At 33.6% G+C, this 25,084-nt stretch overlaps 1 protein-coding gene and 1 long non-coding RNA gene across 10 annotated transcripts in view; one reads left to right on the top strand and one right to left on the bottom strand.

The window, feature by feature from the left end:
- The window catches only part of LOC309661250 (bifunctional heparan sulfate N-deacetylase/N-sulfotransferase 4), an 823,039-nt gene that overhangs the window by 210,432 nt on the left and 587,523 nt on the right, over window positions 1–25,084 (top strand). The gene's annotated exons all lie outside the window — the stretch shown is intronic.
- Window positions 6,683–25,084, bottom strand: part of LOC309661387 — a 41,446-nt gene continuing 23,044 nt past the window's right edge. The window contains exons 2-3 of the long non-coding RNA XR_014264007.1: window positions 10,484–25,061; window positions 6,683–10,163 (exon numbers count right to left, since the gene is read on the bottom strand). This is a non-coding gene — a long non-coding RNA (uncharacterized lncRNA). The remainder of the gene's footprint in view (window positions 10,164–10,483; window positions 25,062–25,084) is intronic.

The raw sequence follows: 25,084 nt of genomic DNA, 5'->3' as shown, positions 1-25,084 counted from the left end.
AAAGCTATTCATAGAAGACAGCTAATAATCTGTTTAAACTTTATTACATATTTTCTAATTATTGATCAAGAAATTTTAAGTAATTGCTTGAGATTGTTAGTTTTAATAAAAATTATGAATTGACTTGTAATTGATGTCAGGCATATGGTGATTACTCATCTTTTCTCAAAAGAAGACTTTTCTGCAAATATTTGTGGAAAAAAGAGTCTCAAATGATATTTGGACTACATAAATTCAATTGAATCAAGGTGACATAAAAGAAATGATTATGTCAAAAGGAAAATAACCTTTAAAATAGAACAACAGGGAGCTGTCCATTTCACTTATTCTTTCATTTTTCCTCTGTGATTTAACCTTATGCCAGTTTATCTTTATATTTTAGATAGTAATAGCTTTAGTGGAAAAAGTGGACTTATCTCTTTTGTCCAGTGTTTTTGTTGCTGTTGTCCGTGTTGTCTTCCCAAGTTAACCCAGTAAGGTACTATTAAATGCTATCACATTTTATTTTCAAGAAAACATTTTGTAAAGTTTAAATATTTCATTAGATCCTAAGGCTATAATAATTTGGTTTACTGTCACAAAGGGATTTTATTTATATCAAAGTTTAAGTAAAAAATAATATGTTTATTGTACTTTTGTATGTTACGGACAAAAATCACAAAGTCATACAGATGTTTGAAGACATACCATTAAGCGAAGTCAACATCTACAGTCTTACCTCTACACTTGAGATATTTTCTTGCTGACACAGTACTGTGAATACCAGCTGGGAGTTCCCAAGGATTTGAATACCAGCTTTAGGCATGACATGTTACAGCATCGATTTGGCTTTCAGCAGCTTCTCCTGCCTACAAACAGATAGTGAGAGGAAGTTGCTTTTCATGGAATAAGAATAGCTCTTTTTTTTTTTTTTTTTTTGTAAAATCAGACCCCAAAATGATGAATAACTCTGGGAATTTGGGGTTTCATCTCTTTCAATAAGAGAAGCACCCTTTTTTGGTTATGCTAACACCAAAACAGACTCATTGATTTCCCAGCTCTCTGACTCATGCAGTCTGAGATTTAATAGGTCACAACAAAGACATAGCCCAGAGTAAGTCTAGAAAATATAAAATATGTCCCCAAAATATGTTCAGTTTAGAGTTAAAATTCCATTTTAATACGATTTTTATAAAAGAATCTAAGTATTTTTCTAGTTATCAGAACATGATGATTAATGGCATATGTGAATAATATACCTATAAAATATATTTACTCCAGCAATATTACTTTTGGCTAGGAATTTATTTTTGAATTATATCATCTTGGAACACTTGCATCAAAATACCAAAGATGTAACTTTAAAAAATAAAATGTATAAGGAATTAGGTCTGAGCCCTGTAAAACATCAAGGAATGGCAGTTGACCATATGAAAAATCATTATGGCCTCATATTGTAAGTATTTTTAAACATAGAAATTTTAACTAAAGCTATTTTTCTATCTATACAAATCACAGGATTAGTCTGAGAGATTATTATTGAGAACGATATTTTGGAGAGTGATAATTTATAACTTTTCATTTCATATTATTTTAAGTTTTTTTGAGCAATATTGACAAAATTAATTCTTCTCTGAATTAAAGAAACAACAACAACAACAAAGCTTTCATAGTGATGAAACTGCAGGATACTTGATCCCTACTGCTAATAACTTGGCATAGTATATTTATGTCTATCTATTTATTATATCCCATATTCAGTGTTACTCTGTTAGCAATAAGATTTTTTCTGGAAAATTACTTTTATAAAAAATAAAATAACAAAAATGTTTAATTTTTATCATAACAAGGAAATATTTTAATACTGAATTTTTACATAATGTAATTACTATCAGTTGACTTCATTCTTTTTGAAATTAAAAATGAGCCTAAGTTCTTATGGCTCAGTGTCTCCTTCTATTAAAAATAAGTAAATCCTGCAAGATACTTATCATTTTGACAGCTAAATCTAGTACAGCCATGGCATAGATGATTATATCTATAAATCTAAGGAAAACTTGTCCTGGACAAGTAAGTCCCTTGATTTGTTTGTTTGTTTTTTTCTTTTTTTTTTTGTTTGGTTTGTTTGGTTTGTTGCTGTTGTTGTTTTTGTTTTTATTTTTTGGCCCTGGTTTCCTCATACATGAAGCAGGGAATTAAATCAGATTGCTCAGGGACTACCCCACACACATTCTACGGTTGGTACTCAGACTGCACTAGCCCATATACTCCTGGTCTGGAAGGACTACGATAAGGCCCAAATAACAGACTTTCACAAACCAGCTCAGGCTTGGATTGGTGGCATCCTGGAAGATAAAGTCGTGTAACTGCATCCCTCCCTCTTATGCATCTGTTGTAGACCTGCTCCAGGTCAGTTTCTCAATTCTCAGTGGAATTACCATAATAGTAGCGAGGAATCCCCAAGAGCAAGAAGTGCCTGTGTCCCCACTTCTGGACATGCTTGAGGACCTCAACTGCAGAATTCCCTGAACAGGCAGCCCCTCGCCTCCTTGGAAAACCTGCATGGATCTCCTCTCTGAGTCAGTGATGCAAGGGAGTCAGTTTTGTACCTATAAACTTGAGGAGCCTTAACTCTGAATAATACTTAGTATTTTAGGCTTGAGTAAATGTACATATCAGTTTAGAGCATTTACATATCCACTTTGATATTCTAAGTATATGCTCTTGAGAAAGGGAATAAACAGTAGTTCAGATTTGGACTGTTCATTAAGAGATGCCTAGGGCTTCCCTGGTGGCGCAGTGGTTAAGAATCCGCCTTCCAGTGCAGGGGACACAGGTTCGAGCCCTGGTCCGGGAAGATCCCACATGCCACGGAGCAACTAGGCCCATGTGCCACAACTACTGAGCCTGTGTTCCACACTACTGAAGCCCACATGCCTAGAGCCCATGCTCCGCAACAAAGGAAGCCACTGCAATGAGAAGCCCTCGCACTGCGACAAAGAGTAGACCCCGCTCGCTGCAACTAAAGAAAGCCCACGCGCAGCAACAAAGACCCAACGCAGCAATAAATAAATAAATAAAATGTATTCAAAAAAAAAAAGAGAGATGCCTAAAAAGCATCTGAGTGTAACTATAAAAGAGGTATCTGAATGTATGTATGTGTTACATTTAATAGAGAAGTTTGAACAGGAGATGCAAGTTTTGGGAGTCATGACCTGGAGATGCCATTTAAAGCTATAGATTTGTTCGAGATCACAGGGAAAGAACATTGAATGAGAAGAAAGAGAGGAGCTGCATCATATCATCTTGACCCAGTCACACTCTGTCCTTAGTTTCATCATCTCCAAATTTAGGTGACAAAAGTATCTCTATAAGAGAGTTGTAGTGAATAAGATAATCCATATAAAGTAACTTAGCAAGCTACCTTGCACAAAATAAGTGCTTGATAAGCACTTATCATCGTTATTATTTTATTATTTTGCTTTATTTTGGCTTATTTTTATTTTATTAATTTATTATGAGATTTTTGTCTTACTATAGTTTTAAATTTTGTTTTACTTTGAACTAACATGGATCTCTTCAACACATAATGTACTGTGAAAAAGAGCAAGCCTGGAAAAAGGTATGAGAAACAATGGCCAGGAAAGTAAGAAAAAAATAGAGCTTGTAATGCATAGAATGTAATAGAATATGTATAAAGTAAAGCAGTTATCAAATAAGTTAATTGCTAATGAGAGGTATTAGGGATTAAAGACTGAAAGGGATCTACTGTATTTTCCAATGTGTATGGGTGAATTTATAATGCAGTTTTAGTAGCTTGGTAGAAGAGGAGAGCACATTGTAGTAAGGTGAAAAATGAACGGCAGATAAGAAATTGACCCATAATATTTGCATCACTTCTTGAAGTGAAGATGTATAGCGGCCAGCAGATTTAAGGAGTAGTAGGGCCAATAGATGCAGTTCATTTGTTTGCTTGTGCGTGTGTGTGTGTGTGTGTGCGCTTGTGTATTTTAATGGGAATACCTAAATTATATTTGTATGACATAGGAATGATTGAGTGATGGGAAGAGATGTTAAGTAGTAAAGCTGATGGGAAGAGATGTTAAGTAGTAAAGCTGATGGGAAGAGATGTTAAGTAGTAAAATAGAAATAGGGTATCAAATGATGAACTATTGAGGAAAAACTGGGTTTTGAAAGGAAGGATTCTTTATTGTTATGAGGAGAGAAAACAGTTGCAAAGGCCTACATGTGTGTACATTCAGTGAAAAGAAAGATACAGTCTGTGTTCTATTTTTTTAAATGAAACAGAGTAACTGGTCAATAACTAGAATAGCAACTTGGACGTATGGAGAAGTGAGAAGTTTGAGAAGAGAGATTTAATTATGAAATCATCAGTATGAAGAGCCATTGAGTTTGGTGATCTTTAAGATATAGTTACCTCAATCATCTTGGGCACTTGATTTCCTCCAATTATGCTTAGATTGACCGTGTGGCCACTGAAATAGTACACATAAGTTTCATTGAAGGATGAGGTCTTGCCAGGCAGGTAGGATGAGAAGAAGAGAAAGAAGAAAGGATGAAGGTGAATTCATGGTACCTACAAAAAGATAAGAATAATGATAGATGATAGAAATTGAAGAAATTAAAGTGATAGATTATCAACATCAGTAGATTTAAAGTTATAATGGGTTTAGAAATTGTACTGTAAAGAAAGGGAGTTTATGGTTAAGGATGAGATTCTTGTGTTAGTGCTTTGGCATATGGAAAAGTTCCCATTTATGGAGTGTGACCATATTTTAGCAGGCGAGGAAGAAAAATTCATTGGAGATTAGGAAGTCATGAACTGAGTATAATTCTTAGTATATCAGAATTTGTAATGGTTTAATCTAGTCTACTGAAGTCTCATAGAATGATGGCAGTATCTGCGATGGTGATAAAATAAGGCAGTCAGGGGCTAAAGCCCTTCATGATTTCCATATAGTAACCAATCAGTACATGACTCCTTTAAAAGGATAGATTAGGTGGTTGGAAGATATCATTCTTTTATTACTCGAAGAACTAATGTTAAACTATTGTCAGAATACAGTGATTAAATTTACAAACTTAAAATGAGCCTCTATTATATTAATTATCTTCTTTAATGTCACTGAATAAAATGGTATGCACCCGTTTTTAAAAATTCCAACAAGATCAGAAAATGATTTTCACTAGTATTTAAAAATTTACCTTATTTAATTAAATTGGTGAAGAGGTCATATCTAATATATCTAAACCAGAAGGCCAATACTGGACTTAAATGAATCCTTTCCCAGTTAATTTAGTGTTTAAAACTTCTGACATAAAACTTTTAATCTTGAGGGGAAAAGATAGAACAAAATATTTTTCAAAAGAAGATATGAATATTTTATTTAATAAAGTGCATTATTTAAAGCATTCTACTGAGAACATTTAAGGCATTTTAGAAATGAAATGATGACTGTTGAGTGTGTTAACTATTGCTCTTATCAATGGGAGATACAAAAATATATTTTTAAACATCAGTGAACAACACAAAATACTTAAAAACCATTTCATCAGAATACAGCTATGATAAGAAAATGAATAATAATGACTTAATGAGTAGTAACATAACAGCTATCTGCCTGTGTATTTATTAACCCCATACACCTTAGAGCTTAAAAAAGAAAAACTTGTATCATGCTAAAACATATTCAAAGGAAAAGAAATTTAGCATATTATTTGTTCATGTTATTTAAGGAAAAGAAAAGAATGTGTCTTAGGAGTATAAACCATAAGAATGAAAAATGTGTAAGAATAAATATTTTAAAGCATATATGATAAAGGTATCAATTAAATATTTAAAGCATATATAATAAGAGCAGTAATAAAGCACTCCTTCCTCCAGATATTGAGAGTGTTGGTGACTAAAATCTTGCATCTGAGCTATCTTTTGGTGAGTGCTCTTGGCCAAAGATGATCTCTCAAGGTAATGTCCTCTTTCTAGGGCAGAATTACTGGGCAATGTTGGTGTAAAGAGCCTAGCCATGTTCTCCCAGTTTGGGACAACTCTGAAGGGTCCTTCAAACTCCAGAGCTCCCTTTGGATTAGCTGAATTTTCTATTGTAATGCATTGCAAACCAACTTTCCCATCTACTAAAACTGTCTTCTTCTTAATCTGTAGGTATTAAAACCAAAGGCATACCATAATGTCTGAAAAAAACAGATTTTAGTATGGGATTGTACAGTTATATCAGCACTAGTCATTTAGAGCCCCATCACTGGTGAATTGGTGGAGCTCAGAAAGATCTGGGCATGAAATTAGAATGCAATTGTTAAACTTTAATTAGTGATGACATAGGATGAGATAATCCTGAAAGGGAATGTATTTATTAATGCAATGTATCAGGAGTTTGAGAAATGTGGGAGAAATAATAATTATAAGGACAATGATATCAGATGGCTGCTTCTGGGAGCAGATGATATGGTTGGAGAAATAGGAAGAAAGTGTGAGTGTGATTAATAACCAACCGAAATCTAAGTGCTAAAGCCAGAGAGCCTCTCCGACAACATATAAAGAGATTCTTCTTTTTAAAATTTTTATTGGAGTATAGTTGATTTACAATGTTGTGTTAGTTTCAGGTGTGCAGCAAAGTGAATTAGTCATACATATACATATGTCTTTTCCAGATTTCTTGACCAGTCTTTTTCAGATTCTTTTCCCACATAGGCCATTACAGAGTATTGAGTAGAGTTCCCTGTGCTATACAGTAGGTCCTTATTAGTTATCTATTTCATATATAGTAGTGTCAATTTATAGTATATATTAATCCCAAGATTCTTATATCCTGTAGAACAAGCTCAGGGCAGAAGAGTGAGGGTTGGACTCAGGACTTATTACGTTCCAGTAGCAGATGTTGAGAGAATGTTGAAATTTTAGCCATAGCAGGTCTACCATGCCAGGGTCATGGGACTCTGAAATGTGTGATGATGACATCTGCTTTGAATCAACCCAGATTACCCAGAACATTTTTAGTCTGCATAAGTAGCACTTCATATTATTAAAGAGTAGTGTTTTCCACCCTCTTGCTTGATGATGATGATGATGCAGAAGCCTCTGCCTTGCAAGTCAACACATATCCCCCTGAGGATATGACCACAATTCCCCTCATTGTCAGTAAACCAATAACTAGGACTAAATCATTACATAACTTCACTAGGGAATCAGAGTCTTTTCATGGAGAAAAAGGTCTATACCCCAAGAAGCTATAGAACCTACCAGCGGGAGCTGGAGGGTCTGTATGAAACTAAATTCAAGAGGATAAGAAAAAAACGATTGTATAAAGGAGAGTGTATTGATATGGGAATGTATCCCTGTTCCATAGGATTTAAAACCTTGACAACTGACACACTACGAGGCTGATTTTTGAACTCTGAGAAAAATGAAAGTATATACTAGTTGAAGTAAAATAACCACAGTATCTGTGGCACATTGTGGAGGAAGGGAACACAAGGCTCAGATGGTTTGCATACCATGACATATACACCATGGATGGAAAACCCACCAAAGGTTGTTGTGCCACTAGAGGGTCTAGCACACATTCCATTTAACAAAGCGGTAGGTTATGTTCTGTTGAGAGGAGAGCCATCAGCTTCGAAAAGCTCAGTGGTGGCTGTCCTCTTCAGGTCAAAGCTGTCAGTAGGGAGATACTGTTAGACAATTTGCCACCCTAAGAACAAACCATATAAAATGACCCTTAATTAATCAAACCTGGATTTGATTAAGATCTGAATGCTTAACTTTCAGAAGCCAGTTGGACAAAGTTATTGTAGTGAACAGAAATGGCAGAGCAGTGGCCAGGAGTACTTAGAAACCACGGCAATGATAGCATAATATGGGGACTGTATGGGCAAGACAGATAGGCATCCAACAAGGTGTTGGTCAATGTTTAAGATCAACAGTAATCGAAGATGAATAATCAGATGGCTGGAGTGGCCACTCCAGTAAAAAATCTGGATTCCTCGCTAGTTGCCAGATCTAAACCAGTATTTGTACCCAGGACACATTGACCCATAACCCACTGACTGAAAGAGAGGCCAGGCCTCAAAAATCAAGACTGTTTGTTAAGGATTAACCTACCCTGCCCTCAAAGAGAATTATGACCTTTTACTTATGTAACTTATACCAGGGAAAGGGAAATGTTCAAATCACTCAAATTCTGTGATGATATTAATATTCAAAGACCTTACACATCATCTTGACTATACTTAGAGTCAGGGCATATTTGGGCCAGGTATTAATGGATTTTTGTCTTAAGTTCACCTCTTTGTGGGCCCATTGGAATTCAGAGTTACTACGCAGTGGTCTTTTTCCCTATCCATAAATAGGGAATTGGAATGGACCTTTCTGGCAGTTAGCAGTACCCAGTCCCTCTGCTTTAGAAAAATTACATAATATAGTGAATATCTGTTTTAGAAAGATTTGGTCCAACATGAGCCTAAAATATTTTACATTTTTTTGTTGGATTTTGTTTTTGGGCAAAGATAATAGACTGTTCCTTCAGTTTCTCTGGTCTTTTGCTTCTATTTTGTCAGTTGTGTTTTCTGTAAGAAAACATCCTTTTTAACTATATTTTTTAATTCAGTGGTAAAATGTGACATTCTGCCAAATTTTTATTTGAGCTTTATTTGATAAATTATTCTTAAATATTTTTAAAGAATGCATATTTCTGTCTCTTCTGTAGTTTTCATGTCAGTGTCTGTAACTGCTCCTTATGTACTCTTCTTACATGGGTAATTCATTTATTGTTCATTACATGGTTCATTTTATGTTCCTAGAGGCATCCTCAGACTAAAGTTTCTTCTCCAGTCGAGTTGTTCTCCCCATACAGTCCACTCTGTTTCTGGTTCTAGAAATTGCTCTCTCCTCTTGCTCTTTCAGGTCTAAGGCTGTTTATGGTCTTAATTTATGTTGCCCAGATCATGAGTGGAAGAAACATTTAAAGTTCAATTTCTGCAGGGGGAGGGGTTCAGATTAGTGATATTTATATATTCTAGGACCTAACACTTGCCAGGAATTGTCAAGGATTGAGATACAGTGGTGAATCAAGTGGACAAAGTCTTATGGAGAGTGAAATATAGTGAGAGGAGGCATAAAAGTAAGTAAAATAAATATATAAATATATCAAGTGATGAAAAAAGCAATATAAAAGAAAAGAAGCGTAGTATAGATATAGTGATGGGGGCATGAGAGAGTTTCCACTTTAATATCAAGTAGTGAGGAAGAGCTATGTGTTAAAGGGAAATTGTGCCAGTGTGATTGGTAGTGTGGGAGTGAATCATGTAACTCTCTTGAAGGAGAGTGTTCAGAGATTATAATGGATATCAGAACTATAGCCTAGGCCAGCAGCCTGCTTAACGTGTTTGAGGAATGGCCAGGAGGCCAGTAATGGTTAATTGGATTACAGGATTTCCTAATGTTTTACTAATTCATATTCTTTGTAATTAGTATATATTATTTTTATGATGTAAAACTAATTAAGTCGTACATGTAGAATATTGGATGTTAGGCAACATGGCCCTGGTCCATTATTGCTGCCATCTGGCTCATATGATCTAAGACCAATCATTTAGTTTTTCTAGTGTTTATATTTATCTTCTGTTCAGGAATTGGACCACATCATTTCCTCAGACCTGCCTATGAATATGTAAATAGGGAAAAGTATTGTGTAAAATTTTCCTGTATATTCTAGAAATACTCAGTCTCTAGACCTTATTAATATTTCAATAGATCATTTCATTGTTTATCTTTGTACATTTTAAGTTTGTTAAAACATCCCGGTCCTTTTTGGAGACTGAATTCAAAACTAGATTAATAAAAATTGGAATCTTTGCTTCAAAATGTAATTTGATATAGAAGCTTAAAAATCAAATGAAAGTGATAGTAAATTTATGAAAACTGTAATTCATAATATGAAAACAATATAGCAAATCTGGATCCTGAATGACAGGCACTGTTTCATATTTTTATATGTATGTTAAATCATGTTCTTTAGTCAGTGCAAAAAGGCCACCAGTAAATGAAATTTTCTAACAGGATTTTTCCAACATCAAAATATACTAATATGTTTCCTTAATGCAGATTACAAAACGTACTATCTCTCTTCTGGTGGCTTATGTTTGCTACACTTTTTATAAAAAGAGAAATCGGGGCTTCCCTGGTGGCGCAGTGGTTGAGAGTCTGCCTGCCAATGCGGGGGACACGGGTTCGGGCCCTGGTCTGGGAGGATCCCACATGCCGCGGAGCGACTGGGCCCGTGAGCCACAACTGCTGAGCTGGCGCGTCTGGAGCCTGTGCTCCACAACAGGAGAGGCCACGATAGTGAGAGGCCTGCGCACCGCGATGAAGAGTGGCCCCCGCTTGCCACAACTAGAGAAAGCCCTCGCACAGAGACGGAGACCCAACACAGCCAAAAATTAATAAAAAATAAATAAATAAGAAATTGACATTAAAAAAAAAAGAGAAATCAAAAATATTAAATATCATAAATCATAATTATATAAGGGAAGAATGTAAAACTTAATTAAAATAATATTCCATGAAAAGGATAATTATTAATTAAATTTTAGATTTTTTACCTATTCAGGAATAATCTATATATTAGGCTTAATTTTTTTAAGTTGCTTTATAATCGTACTTATTCTGGAATAATATTTATTCTACAATTAATATTTATACATTCTCACTTTATACTTACCACTGATGAAGCCTTGGATGAAATGTGTAGAACATGTTTTTTTCACCATAAAATTTCAGAAGATTATTAAATGTAGAATTTAGACACAGTAATCTTTTACCCAATTTTCTAACTGAAGTAAGTCTTTTAAAACTCAGTCAAGACCAAATAGAGCTATTTGCCCTCTCCCAAACTAATTTGATCTAGCATTTTGAGCTCTGCTTAGCATGGAGGTTTGATAGCCAAAGACATATTTTATAGCCGGTTTCAAACTAGAAAGGCATGACTGCTCTGGTGAGACTGATGAAAAGTCATTCCTGTTTGGTATTCTTGATTGATAAAAATAAGTATTCCTATAGAGATAAGTGCCATACTCTACAGTAGATGACTGAGTATATCAACTGCAGTAATAGTGTGGTTTTGATGTATATTTTTATTCTTTCTTGAGGTGATAAACCCATGTATTTTAGTGCTTTTTCGGAAACTAAACTTTTATTTATTTAATTGATAAGTCTAATTATTATTATTTTTTTTAATTTAGAGATTGTGTTTGGGAACCCCCGGGGAATTTTTTTCCTTGTGTAATCTAAGAAAATAACTTATTTTGAATGACAGTATTATGAATTAGTAATATGCAATTTCTACTAAAATATAATATACCATATATCAAAAATTACAAACTTCATTAAAACATCAGAGTAAATGATAGTATAAGGCTAAACACATTTTATGAAATTTAATGAATAAATATGATTGGAGTAAATTCTGAAAGATATATGACTTCTCTATGCCCTCAGTTTCAGTGTCTAGATAGATCTCACCATTAATACTTCATAAGTAAAACTAGAATAGACAATTTTAATATTCATATTCGATTAAACAGATCATTTAACAAGTTGGAATATTCCATTTATTGAACACTTAAGAAATGTAATGTTTCATGTTTATATATACACAAATACATAATATATTACAAGTCTTGTCAAGTTAAAATTTAGGTGATTAGATGATATGGGATATTATTCTTAGTAATCAACATTATTGAGAATGCTTTGTAATTGTCATCAGCAAAAAAAAAAAATAATTGATTATATGTCAGAAAATAAAGTAGTGCTTATTTAAAAGTCATTGATCTTTTTCTATAAAAAAATTCATTCAACAAATAATTATTGGGTATATTTTAAAGTAATTCGATAGTTACTAGGGATAACTTGACAAGTTATAAGTGGACATTTAAGAAATATAATATGGCTAATCCTGGTTTTCATGGAACTTGTATTTATTGGGAAGAGACAAATAGGGAATGAAACAATTATTTAATTACTATTATAAAAAGTATTATCAGAGTGAAGTAAAGTATAATAAAGAGTTTATAATGGTAACTTTATCTGGTAACGGGGTACAGGGACATCTTTTCTTATGAAGGAATGCTAAAGTTGAAGTACAATTAGCTCAGTGAAGAGGGAATGGGAAGGGACAAGAGAAATGCTCCAGCTCTAGATATAATTTTGTGCAATCAGTTAGTTTCAGAACTTGAAGTTATGAGTACTACTCTCAACCAAGCTGTCTCTACATGTCAGTGAATACAAATAATAACAATATTTAGTTATCATAAGAAAATGATGTTTGGTAACTATTGACAAGATTAGGATTGCCTAGAGAAAGCAAACACTTGCATTACTGGTGCACTTTAAAAAGATACTTAGTTTACTCAATGGAATATTTATTTTATTAATACAGCAGATACATATGTAGCATCCACTGTGTACCAGGTACCACACCCTTATGTCTCTTCAGTCTTATATTCCAAAGGGAGGACATAGTTAAATAACAGTGTAATAGATTAAACTATGATATATATAATTTTAATATATTAATATTAATATTAATATATTAGAGCAGAGTGTGGAAAATTTGCAATAATAAGAGGAGATTTGTGCAGTTTATACAGTGTGGTCAGTCACTGAGAATAAGATAATTGAGAATAAACAAAGAATATGAGAAAACTGGTCTGCCTATAAGTTGGGAAAGAGTGCTCCAGGCCAAAGGAAGATCTGTTGCAAAGGCCTAAGGTAGACATCTGCCTGGTGCATTTATGGCCTGGCAAAGAGGACAGTGTGGCCAGAGAAAAGTGAGGGAATGGAAAATGGAAATGAAGTCAGAGAGATAAACAGGGGCCAGAAAGTCTAAGGAATTACAGGTCATTTTAAAGAATCTGCTTTTAGCCTGAGAGAAATGGGAGCCATTTAAGAATTTTAAGGAGAAAATTAGCATAGTCTGAAATATGTCTTAATTGTTATGTCTCTAGCTGGAGTGTAGGAGAGAGACTTTCAACTAACTGGGTAAAGGTAGAATTAAGAAAACCTATTGGTAGGCTATTGCTGTAATCTGAGTGAGAAAGAATGGCAAATTGAACCAGGGCTCCAGCAGCTGAGATGATGAGAAATGATCAGATTCTAAATCTAGTTTGACGATAGAGATAAGAGGACTTCCTGCTAAAATAGATACGGGATGTGAAAGAAAGAAAAATCAAAGATTACTCATAAGTTTCTGCCTTAGTAATTGCATGAAAGTAGCTCTTTTAAATTATGAAGAGGAAGGCTACAAGTAGAGCAGGTTGGGGTGAATATGAAGAGATCAGTTTTAAACATGTAAAGCTTGAAATGTCCATAGTTATTCAGGAGAATATATGATTTAAGACTAGAACTGATATCTGAGCTGAATATATAAGTAATATAAATGTAGATTTTAATCAAAATATGTATGCTAATTAAAGCTGTGAGACTCGCAGCATCCCAAAGAGAGGACACCATGTCAAAGAAAGTCGCCAAGGACTGAGCATCCCAACACTCATGTCTTGGAGAAGAAAAGGAACCAGAAAGATCCAGGAAAATAATCTGAGATGTAATCATCCAAAAGACAAGATGAAAACCAGGAGAGCTCCCTTGTTAGTAATGAACAGATCTAGGGTGTGACCATAGGAATGGGTAGCTGCGATTATTGGAGAAGACTTCAAGGACTTGAGGAGCCAGAATGTTGAAGGTATTAGCCATATAATTATTGAAATCTCCAAACATTAAAATGTGATTACTGTTGGAGAAAATAATAAAGAGCCAGGAGTTAAACTGTCAAAGAAATTAGGGAGAGTATGCTAAAGGGTTGCTTGATTAGACTTTTAATGAGTAGTACTGGATAATATAACCGGATAACATGTTTCAAAACTGAGGGGTTTAAAGGAGGAAGGCAGGAGAATGATTTGAAATTAACAATAAAGAACAAGGAAGATGCATACCAGCCTCCAGTCACAGGGATGTAAAGACTCTGAGAGAAATAAATAGTCATTACTTGAAAAGCCTTCTGTTGCTATGGTGTCTTCATATGAGCTACACGTTTCTGTTAAAGTGAGAAAGCAAAGGGACAATTCAGAAAAAAAGTTGATGATATAAGTTATTTTGCTTGGAATTACAGGTCATTTTAAAGTTTAAATGATCCACAGTCATTTAAAGATCCACAATCATGGACTGTGAATTCAAGAGAGTAGAGTTGGGAGGACATTTGGGAATATTTATAATAAAAATATTTGTTGTTTATCTAAAATTCAAATTTAACTGGATGTATTTTTTTCTTTTTAAAGTATAGAGTATTTTTTAATGGAGTATAATTACTTTACAATGTTGTGTTAGTGAAATTGGGTCATTTGTAGAGATGTGGATGGAACTAGAGTCTGTCATACAGAGTGAAGTAAGTCAGGAAGAAAAAAACAAGTATCATATATTAATGCATGTATGTGGCATCTAGAAAAATAGTACAGATGAACCTATTTCCAAGGCAGGAATAGAGATGCAGATGTAGAGAACGGACATATGGACACAGAGGGGGAAGGAGAAGGTGGGATGAATTGGGAGATTAGGTTTAACATAAATACACTACCATGCGTAAAACAGATAGCTAGTGGGAATCTGCTGTATAGTTCAGGGAGCTCAGCTCAGTGTTCTGTGATGACCTAGATGGTATGGGAGAAGGTCCAAGAGGGAGGGGATATATGGATGTACTTTATTTTATCTGGCATATACTCCACAGAAATGCATGCACATGCACACAAGGAGACATGTACAACAGTGTTTCTAGCATTACTAGTAATAATAAAAATCGAAACCTGGAAACAGCCCCAAATCCCTTAATAGTAGAATTGAAAAGGCAGTAGATGCTATTTAGTGGCTGTGCAGAGCTTTTTGAAGTTTATAGTAGTAAAGGATGACCTGGAGTTTGAGGCTTTCTCATGGTGAATAACCAAAACATAGAAGAGATAGAATAAATATAGTTCAAGATAGACAGTGGTTGTAAAAGTTGAGGTATCAATGGACCCAAGGAGTTTGGGGAAGAATGTGATTTAATTCCACAGTGAGAACCCCTCTGGCATATGATGACAATAATAAATCCTAGAGGAGATATGTCTTAGACCCACGGTGTAAATTCACCTTGATATACGTTAAGGGAGAAGTGAGTCTATACCTGGTTTCTGGGCCCGAATTGAACATTTTGGCTGGGTCCAGACTTTTGAAGTTCCAGGTATTACACCAAGGGCTCAGGCTCAACTTTATTCCTGAAGAAGAAGATGTAAGGCCCAAATAAATCATGGACTTTAGACCCAGGTCACAAGTTAAATCGACCCTTACTGGAAGAAGAATAAACTTACTGTTAAAATGCTGACCACTCCTAATGAGATTGAAGACACCTGGGGAATTAACCCTTCATACTGGAAATAGAGTGATTTTGAAGCCCTCCTTCCTTTTTACACAGTAAGAAGGGCTTGAATCCTCAGGCTTTTTCCCTTCTCTGGGTAACTAAGATTTATATAGTCTCATATATTAATCACATCACTAACTTACAGGAGAGAAACTATGTGTGGTTACCACCTGCAGACCTACAGAAGTATTTCTTTCATTTAAATAGTCTGTTTAATCTGGATGATTTTTTTTTCTAGTTTCATCTCACTTAAGCAACCAAGAATTACCCAAACTATGTTTTTAATTCAAATTCAATTAAGAGGGTAAGGGAATCAAGTTGTTCCATGCCTAGGTGGAGACACTTCTCTGACTTGAGTCAGAGACATATTGGTAATGACATAGAAAAATTTTAATCAACTAAAATTACCAACCTTAACACCCAAGAATATCCTAGAGTAATCTAAAAGCACACTAAACATAAATATTTTAAGGTGATGTCAAGATAATCCATCTTTCTGCTAAACTGACTGACATTTTAAACAATTTTACTCTAAATATTTTATTCCATGTAGTCTTATCACTTTATGTGGCCAAAGTGTTTTTTGAAAGTAATGACTTTATTTCTTATTGCTATAGTCATATTAATATTAATCATATTAATAACATATGTCATATTAATAACATAATGATCTCTTGAATATTCCCATTATATATTTTTATATCACTATTTTAAATGTCAAATTTTAAATTTTAATATGAATTCATTTTTTCATTCATTCAATGATATATACAATATTTAGCACCTTCTACATGTCAAACTTTTTTGATACATTAGGGATAGGAGGGAAATAATGATCTCATGAACCTGACAATCTAGTGAGGTGAAACAGATGATAAACAAAGCAGAACAGGGGTTAAGGAGTTCATGGAGGAGGATGGTGATTTGCAAGTTCATTTAGACGGTAAATAAAAATTATCTAGGAAGGGATGACATTTTAGTGAAAAAAAGAAAAGAACAAAAAGGATGGATTTCAGGCAGCTAGACATTTAGAGATATGGGAGAAAAATATTCCATGAGAGGAAAAAGCAAATGCAAAAGTCCTAAGATGGAGACAGTTTTTATATGAATAAGAAAAGCAAGGAGGTGGCTGGAGCAAAATAATAAAAGAGAAGAATAGAAGGAAATGAGGTCAGAAAGGTAAGCTATTTGATGCTAGAGGCAAGTGATTTGATGTAATTTGCAATTTGATTGGAAATTGAGAGGACAACATAATATAATTCACAGCATCACAGAGAATCTCTATTTAGGTGTATTCAGGAATCTACAGGGGACGAGAGTAGAAGCAGACACATATAATAGCGGAGTCTATAGATGACAGTAGTTTGGACGAGGGTGACAGAGCAGTGGAGATGGTGGCAAATTGTAGAAGCAATAGGATTTCCTGATGGATCAAATGGTCTAAAAGGAAGATAAATGTGAACGATGTTTCCAATATTTTTGACTTGAACAATCAAAAGGTAGAGGTTGGCAATAACTGAGAAGAGAAAGGCTCTGGATAGAGCAAATTCAACATTTTAAGCTTGAGTTGCTTGTTAGGTAATGCAGTGGAAGTGTGAAATATAGAATTAGATTTATGGTCCAAAGTTTATGAAAAAAGTCTAGGCTAAAGACAACATTTAGGAGTTGCAAGTTTCAGATGTTCTTTGAAGCCTCATGATAAACTCTTGTGAAGAGAGTGAGTGCAGAAAACAGAACAAGTCCAAAAAATGCTTTGTTTGTAGATGGGGACATTTTTCAAGTTAAAATGAGAAACACTGTTTTTGTTTGAAAATTATTTTGAGAGACTTTATATAGAAAAATTCCACAAAATTACACTACCAAAAAAAAAGTGCCTCCTCTACTTTAAAAACTAATTTCTATTTTTCTTTGCTAAAATGCTGTCATGTGTTGAATGTTCTGTGATTTTGTCATATATAGGTGAAACTGGCCTATGACCAAGGTGTGCTACAGGTCTTTTTTGATCCAATCTTCTTAGATGGAGTCCAACACTTATCAGCTATATATGGAATACTGTGGCACTATAATTCTCATTAGTGTTATAGAGTCTTTATAATGTCTTACTTCTGTTACATGAAGGCTAATAAAAATTTGTTTATTTATATGTTTGGGTGCCACTGAAAATATATATCTTTCCAGTAAATAATAAAACGTTAAAAATTAATTACCTTTGTTAAAATTGTAGTAACCCATGCTTTCATTGTAGTAGCATCCAGAAAAATGTTAGCTAATTTCCCCCATATCATTTAAGCAGCAGATATTTTTTAGCTGTTTGTTTAAATTCACATGTAAATAGTATGAACCATATATACTAGAATGGAGTCAGCTTTCTCAATGAATATACATTCTGTTCACTTAACACATTTTTAATGAAGTGATCAAAGAGGCATCAATGCAAATGAGGTGTTGAAAACATTGTTTTTCCTTACTATTTTCAATAACACATAAATGATATCAAAACGCTCATAATTTATTCTAAAGTGATCATACAGTAACAGCACATTTTCAAAGACTTTGCTTAAAAAAAAAAACAATCTGTTTACTGCATAATTTGTTCTTATACTGAATTTGATTTTATGGTATTGAATGTTAAAAGTGTCATAGTTTACATCCATTCACAGGTTTTGTTTATATGAAACATTCTTGTTAATATCTGCAAGATTAAACACCTCATACTAAATAATATATAAAATATTAAAAAATATATAAATATATGATATGTATATATGTTCAATTATATATGCACATTCACTACATATATATATATACACACACTCATTTTACTCCACCAAAAATATTGTCTTTAATTTAAAACACTTTTACTAAAACTTGTATATATTTGTATATAAATACATTGCCATTTATTTTATAAGATCCTAAGTTTCTTTGAAATTTGATATTCTTATTATGAATTCTAAGTAAAGATAACATCTTAGTATACTAATGTATTAGTTTTAATTGAATTTTTTGAAATTTCTAAAAAGTCTTCAACCACTGCTTTAGAGGTGCATGTGTTTTATAAAATAAATTATCATGTGTTCCTGATTTAGTAAAACTATATAAAATTATGAAAAAGGACAATCTAAGGCTAATTTTTGTGGATTTTGTGACCTAAAACATATCAACAGCATTGCACCACTTCTGCCTCATGTCTTCTTCATTCAGAGGGGCCATCAGTGAAATCTCTCTCTCCACAGGGGAATTAAGGCTTGCTTGGATAGGGTGACTATTGGTAGAAATACAGATTGCTTGAATGAAATAAAAGTTTTAGTTATTTTTTAACAACAGTTCATGAGAGGTTTAGGGTGGAGGACTGAGAAAAACATTTTGTTTTCTTCTCCTTTGAAATATTAGTAAAGTTAGAATAGTGGTTTTAAAAAAAAAGGAATTAATTATAGTAAGTGGAAGAAGAGTATGTTCATCACTGAACATAATTCAGTAAGTTTGTAGAAGACAACATGTAAAAGAATGAACACCAATAGAAGAAACCAAGGGAGGAAGTTCCAGCCTAGGCCATGGTGTGGAGCACAGTGCGGTGGGTACCCTGTGGAAACCAGAGGGCTTGTTGTCTCTAAATAGCAGGCAAGATCGCAGGAGGAGAAGGGAGGCTGAATAAAGGGAGATAGTGAAAACTTTCTTAAAATGCTTCAGGTCTTTCTTTAAAATTTTATTTCTGTGCAGAAAGCCCAGTATTTTAGGTAGGGAGGGAACAGCCTTCAGTACTTCTCTTTTAAAGAGGTAGAATCAAATTCTTGGAGAAAATTCAGTATGCCAGAATAGATTTTGAAGTCAAAGTAAACATCTTTGTTTTGACTTTTGTCTGTTCTCCACTTACTTGCCTGAAAAGTAAGCCTACTAATATGTAAACATGTATTCTTTTAAACCTTCTGGAATTTCGTGATTTATGATGTGAATTGAGTATACTTCATTTTTTCCCCAAAGATCACCTAAATTTCCAATGGCTATCTAAATGAATACTACTGTTAATGATATTTTCCTTAATATATATTAGGGAAATTGTATATAATTTTTATGCTATTAATTTTTATAGGATTGCCATACATTAAAAATTTAGGAGAAAATGCTTTAGAAGTAGCGTTTCACAATCGAATTTTCTTTATCTCCTAAAGAGACTTTTAGATATTTTTTAATCCCCCTTCCCACCCATGGAATTTTAATACCACAAACAAATATCTGTCTGTGTTGTCCAGTAGAGTTTAGCTTGGGAGGGCCACAAACTATTGTATTATCTAAGAATTTTTCAGCCCCCAAGAGCCAATATTCATTCCTTGGGGGGGGTGATATAACTCTCATTGGTAATGCATGATTTAAACCAAGTTAGTGTGAGACATGTTGGAACCTTGACTGAGCAAATGAGTGAGGTAGAACATATGGCTCAAAATATTTTCCAAACATATTCGAACACAAATTCTGTATTTCTCAGATTTCAAGAGGATAGCATTCCAACATCAAAATTTTTGGAAGCAGTGAACCTATAGCATTTAAGGACCAAGGCAATTCTTAATGTTCTTTGATACTTTATTCTTCATATATGCACTCATGTCCTGTGGTTTGGCATGAAATCACTTACCTAGAATTGTGCTTGATCTTTTTTCCTCAAATTTTCCCCCATCTGTATATAGAGAGTAAATGAAATTTGAGTAAAATCTGGTAAATGATGGTCATTGAATGGATGGCATCTTAGCAAAGTACTTTTTTTTAATCATCTTACTTGCAGGACTTTCTCTCTCTTTGAGAGAGTTGCTTTCTCTGACTTGAAATGCAGTGAAAATTTTCAGAAAGCAACCTAGCTTCTTTAGCAAGGTACTTTTAATAAGAAATTCTCAAGTAATCAGATTTGAGAAGGTGAAATATTGTTCTGGATCTAAATTCCAGTAATTAAATCAGATATTTAATAAGATATTTCTTAACCAAAACTGGCTCTGAGCATTTTCAAAACTACATCTGTTTTATAACTCATTTAGGAAGCCCTTTTAATAAGATATTATTACACATATTACTATCATGGCCTTTATTTTGCAAAAGGTCATTCACAAATCATTGCATATAAAAGGAAAAAAAATCCACTTCATTTTTTTTTTTTTTTAAATAAAATGAGTCCATAGGAAAGCCTAAAGTCAAGAAGGGAGACAAAAACAGGACATTAAGAAATTTGAAGCCTCTGGTACCTCTGTCTAAAACAAACATTAAACACTAAGTTCTAGCCAGATAAACATGAATCCTTACACCAGAGGCCTATTTGCCTCAATTCCTATTACCCATTATAACATCCCAGGCTTTCAACAACAGATTTCAAGACATACCAAAAGTCAGGAGCATACACTCAAGAGACAAATAAAATATCAGAACCAAACTCATATATAACACAGATGTTGTAATTAACACACAGGATATTTAAATAACTATGACTCATGTTAAGGGCACAAGTGGAAAAAGCAGATAACATGCAAGAACAGATGAGCAATATAAGCAGAAATATGGAAACTCTAAGAAAGAATCAGAAGCAAATGCTATCAAAAGCACTGTAACAGAAATTAAGATTAACTTTGAGGTGCTTACCAGTCAACATGACAAGGCTGAGGAAAGAATTGCTGAACTTGAAAATACGCCAATAAAACTCCCTAAATTGAAATGCAGAGAGAAAAAGGAATGAAAAGACAGAATATCCAATAACTGTGTAAGAATTACAAATGTGTAACTTATGTGTAATTGGAATATCAGAAGCAAAGGAAGGAAGCAAGGAAGGAAGAAAGGAAGGAAGGAGGGAAGGAAAGAGAAGAAAAGAAAGGAGGAGGAATTTAAAATAAGAAGGAGATAGTAGCGAGAATTTTCCACAATTAATTACAGGCACCAAACCACGGATCTGGAAGCTCAGACAACACACCAAGCAGGAAAAATGCCAGAGACTCTTCAACTAGGCATATGATATTTAAACTGTAGAAAACGAAAGCAAAAACAAACAAAATAAAATCTTAAAAGAAGCCAAAGGAAAAATAAAATACTTTACCTATAGAGGAAGAAAAGAAACTGTCACTGTTCTTCAAACACTGTTGAAGGTCAAACACTGTTCAAAGTACCCGTTAGTGAAATGAATTGAAATATTCTTACTCCAAGGAAAAATGTGGGGTTTCTTAATGAAATTTAAGTTTGAGTCTGAGCCCCGCCAATGACTACTCTGATTGAATTAAAAATAAGTCTTTATATTAGTCAGCTCAGGCTGCCATACAAGATACCATAGTAAGAATGGGAGGCTTAAACAACAAACATTTATTTTCTCAAAGTTCTGGAGGCTGGAAGTCCAAGATCAAGGTGCCAGTAGGGTTGACTTTGGGGTAGCCCTCTCTTCCTGGTTTGCAGATGGCCTCCTGTCACTGTGCCCTGATATAATCTTTCCTGTGTGCACATGTGAAGAGACCAAGCTCTCTGGTGTCTCTTCTTCTTATGAGGACACCAATCCTGTGGGATTGAGGCCCCACCCTTATGATCTCATTTAACTTTACTTCCTTAAAGTCCCTATCTCTAAATTGGTTTCATGCAGTTTAAAGCTTCAAAATATGAATTTTGGAGGAATATAATTCAGACCATAACAATCCTTATGAAAGATATTTATTTTTTCTGTAGGATTACAATAATATTAGAGGCCTTACCCACGTGCAGCAACAAAGACCCAGCACAGCCAAAAATAACAAACAAACAAACAAACAAATAAATAAATAAATAAATAAATGTAACAAATGGACTCTCACTTCTTCTGTGGCAAACTATTATGGTTGCTACTCCTGTTATTCTGAATGGCCATAATCTGTATGAGCATTTAAAAGGCAAGCAGCTCCACTTCTTTGTACCAGCATTGGGCAGGAGGAGTTTTGTGTTTTCCATGTATTCTCATTAGTAAACATTTTCACACACACACACACACACACACACACACAAACACACACAGTCTCTCCACTAACTTGCCACAGGTCCTACAATTTAAGAGGTTCCTGCTAATCATGGAACCCACTCACACTCTTGAATCTCATCATCTTGGGGGACTTCATCAAACAAAATATCAACATGTGCCTCCTCCTCCTCTATACTCTGATGAATTTCTATCAGTGGGTCAAGACTGGTAAAAGCTTGGATGAGAATAATCTACAGGATGTTCTTAGCTTCTCTTTGAGAGTCTGAAACACAGAATTCACTAGTATAACCGTGAGACAAATGAGGACCATACAATACACAAATGTTTGTCCATCCTACTTATTTATTTATCCTGAGATTTTCCTCCAGCCACCAGAACAAAGTAAATTCATACAATAAAGTGTCCAATTACATTCATATTCCTTTAGTTGCCAGAGCATATGCTCAGAGAATTTCAGAGCTGATAAGATTGAAAGGGCTGTTGACTCCAAACCCCTTATTTCACACATGAAGAAACAAAGCCTTGGAGAAGTTAAAAGACTTTTCAAGGTTACACAAGAAGTTAGTTCCAGAAACTTTGTCTCAGTGAAATGCCTTTCTTATATTCATTCATTCATTTATGTCTACAGCATATTGTTAAATAAATTATTCAAAACAACTTGTCAGTATTTTATGTAATTAAATATTTAAGTTATTAAGGGAAGTTAAACTAGAGTGAAGTCTTAATAATAGGAAAAAGAGCTTCAGGATTTAAATAGCTGGTTATTGAAAAAATTCTATGCTATTATATGTGGCATATCCAAATTCATTTCCAGGGCTCATTGAATTTATGAAAGGCTAAATTTAAAAATAATTCACAGAAATTTTGATTAGCTCTTGCTACATTTGCTCATTTGTTTTATTAGCTTTAAAGTGAAGGAGAACAAAGTCCACATTTCAGTTCTCTTCCATCTGCATAAAAGACATTAACATTTCAACAACATTCATATCACACCTGGCAACCTGTAAACTGTGGTTGGTTATCATTTTTGGCTTTAACGGCACGTGGTTGTCATTTTTAAGAAAGATAAATATACTGAGTGTAATATAAGTGAGCCAATCTTAAGAAGAGCAAAGAGTTATATTAATTCCATAGGGCTTTTCTGTGGAATTATTATAAATGGAAAATGTCTAGGTAGTAGAGATTTTTTTTCCCCCAGTTTTATTGAGAAATAATTGACATACATTACTGTATAATTTTAACGTGTACAGCATGATAGTTTGATTTACATATATTGTGAAGAGATTACAAGAGTTTCATCTAGCATCCATCTTCTCTAACATCTCATCTGTGTATACACACACACACACACACACACACACACACACACACACTGGAATATTATTCTATTGTATTGTATTATATATATCACAACTTCTTTGTCCATCCATCCATTGGTGGACACTTAAGTTGTTTCCATGTCTTGGCTATTGTAAATAATACTGCTATGAACATGGGGGTACAGATATCTTTTGAGTTAACATTTTTGTCTCTTTATATATATTCCCAGAAGTGGAATTTCTTGATCATATGGTAGTTTTATTTTTAATTTTTTGAGATTCCTCTATACTGATTTCCATAGTGGCTATACCATAGTGGCATATTTTATCTAAAGATATTTGACAGTATCTTGAAAAAAAGTTTACCACTTGCGTATATTCAGTTAAATATTTAGTCCACTATTAAAAATTTCCATATTCAACCTTGTTACTCAAAATTTTCCTTTGTGTCTTAATAAATTATTTATAAATTACACATTCCATACTTTTTAGCTGGAAAGGCCTGTTTTGATATTGACTAAAGTTCAACAACAACATCTAAACTAAATTTAAAAAGAAAGAAAAATGGTGACTACATAATATTGAAGTACAAAACATATGTTCAAATGAAGTTGAGCCATTTTGATAATAAATTTGAAGTTGATATAAACAAATTTCAGGTTAATTATAAAAATAATCTAAGCTAATATATGTAGAAATACTTAAAATTCCCTACACATATGAAGTATTATTAATGATAGTAAGTAACTTATTATTTAAGTTATTTAAGCATTGTGTTAAATATTTTAGATGCAGTATGTCCTAGGATACTATGATTTAGGTAATTTTATGACTTAGGTATCTAATTATGTAAATCTTAAAAACACATTATTGATAAAACATTGACTAAAGAACCATGTACTGAAATTATTTGATCAATTTTAAAATATCATAATGTTAAGGGCAGATAGACAATAGATAGAATAATATATAGACACATAGATACATATAGATACATAGATAGTTGAATTCTATATTGAGATTATTGGGCTAAATCTCTTGGACAATGCTTTCTAAAAAAATGAAAGTAAATTTATGCATATATACAAAAGTTAAAACATTAAACCAAAAGAAAAAAAAAACAGAAAGAACAAAAGAGAAAAAGAGAAAAGGAAGAGAAAAAGGAAGGAAAGAAGGGATTGTTAATTGTAATCTCAACAAAACTAAATATGAAGTAAATAAATAAACTCTCAATAGGGGAAAATAACTGGCAAAATTATTTTAAGAAGCATATGTAAGAAATTGGGGGTAGATGGTGTTACAAATTTTAAAAGAAAACTAAAAGCCTTTTTTTTTTTTTT

This window comes from Balaenoptera physalus (genome assembly GCF_965194825.1).
Source record: "Balaenoptera physalus genome assembly, chromosome: 5".
Classification (NCBI taxonomy): Eukaryota; Metazoa; Chordata; class Mammalia; order Artiodactyla; family Balaenopteridae; genus Balaenoptera; species Balaenoptera physalus.
The sequence above is the reverse complement of the archived record's forward strand: the minus strand, read 5'-3'. Positions and strand labels throughout refer to the sequence as shown.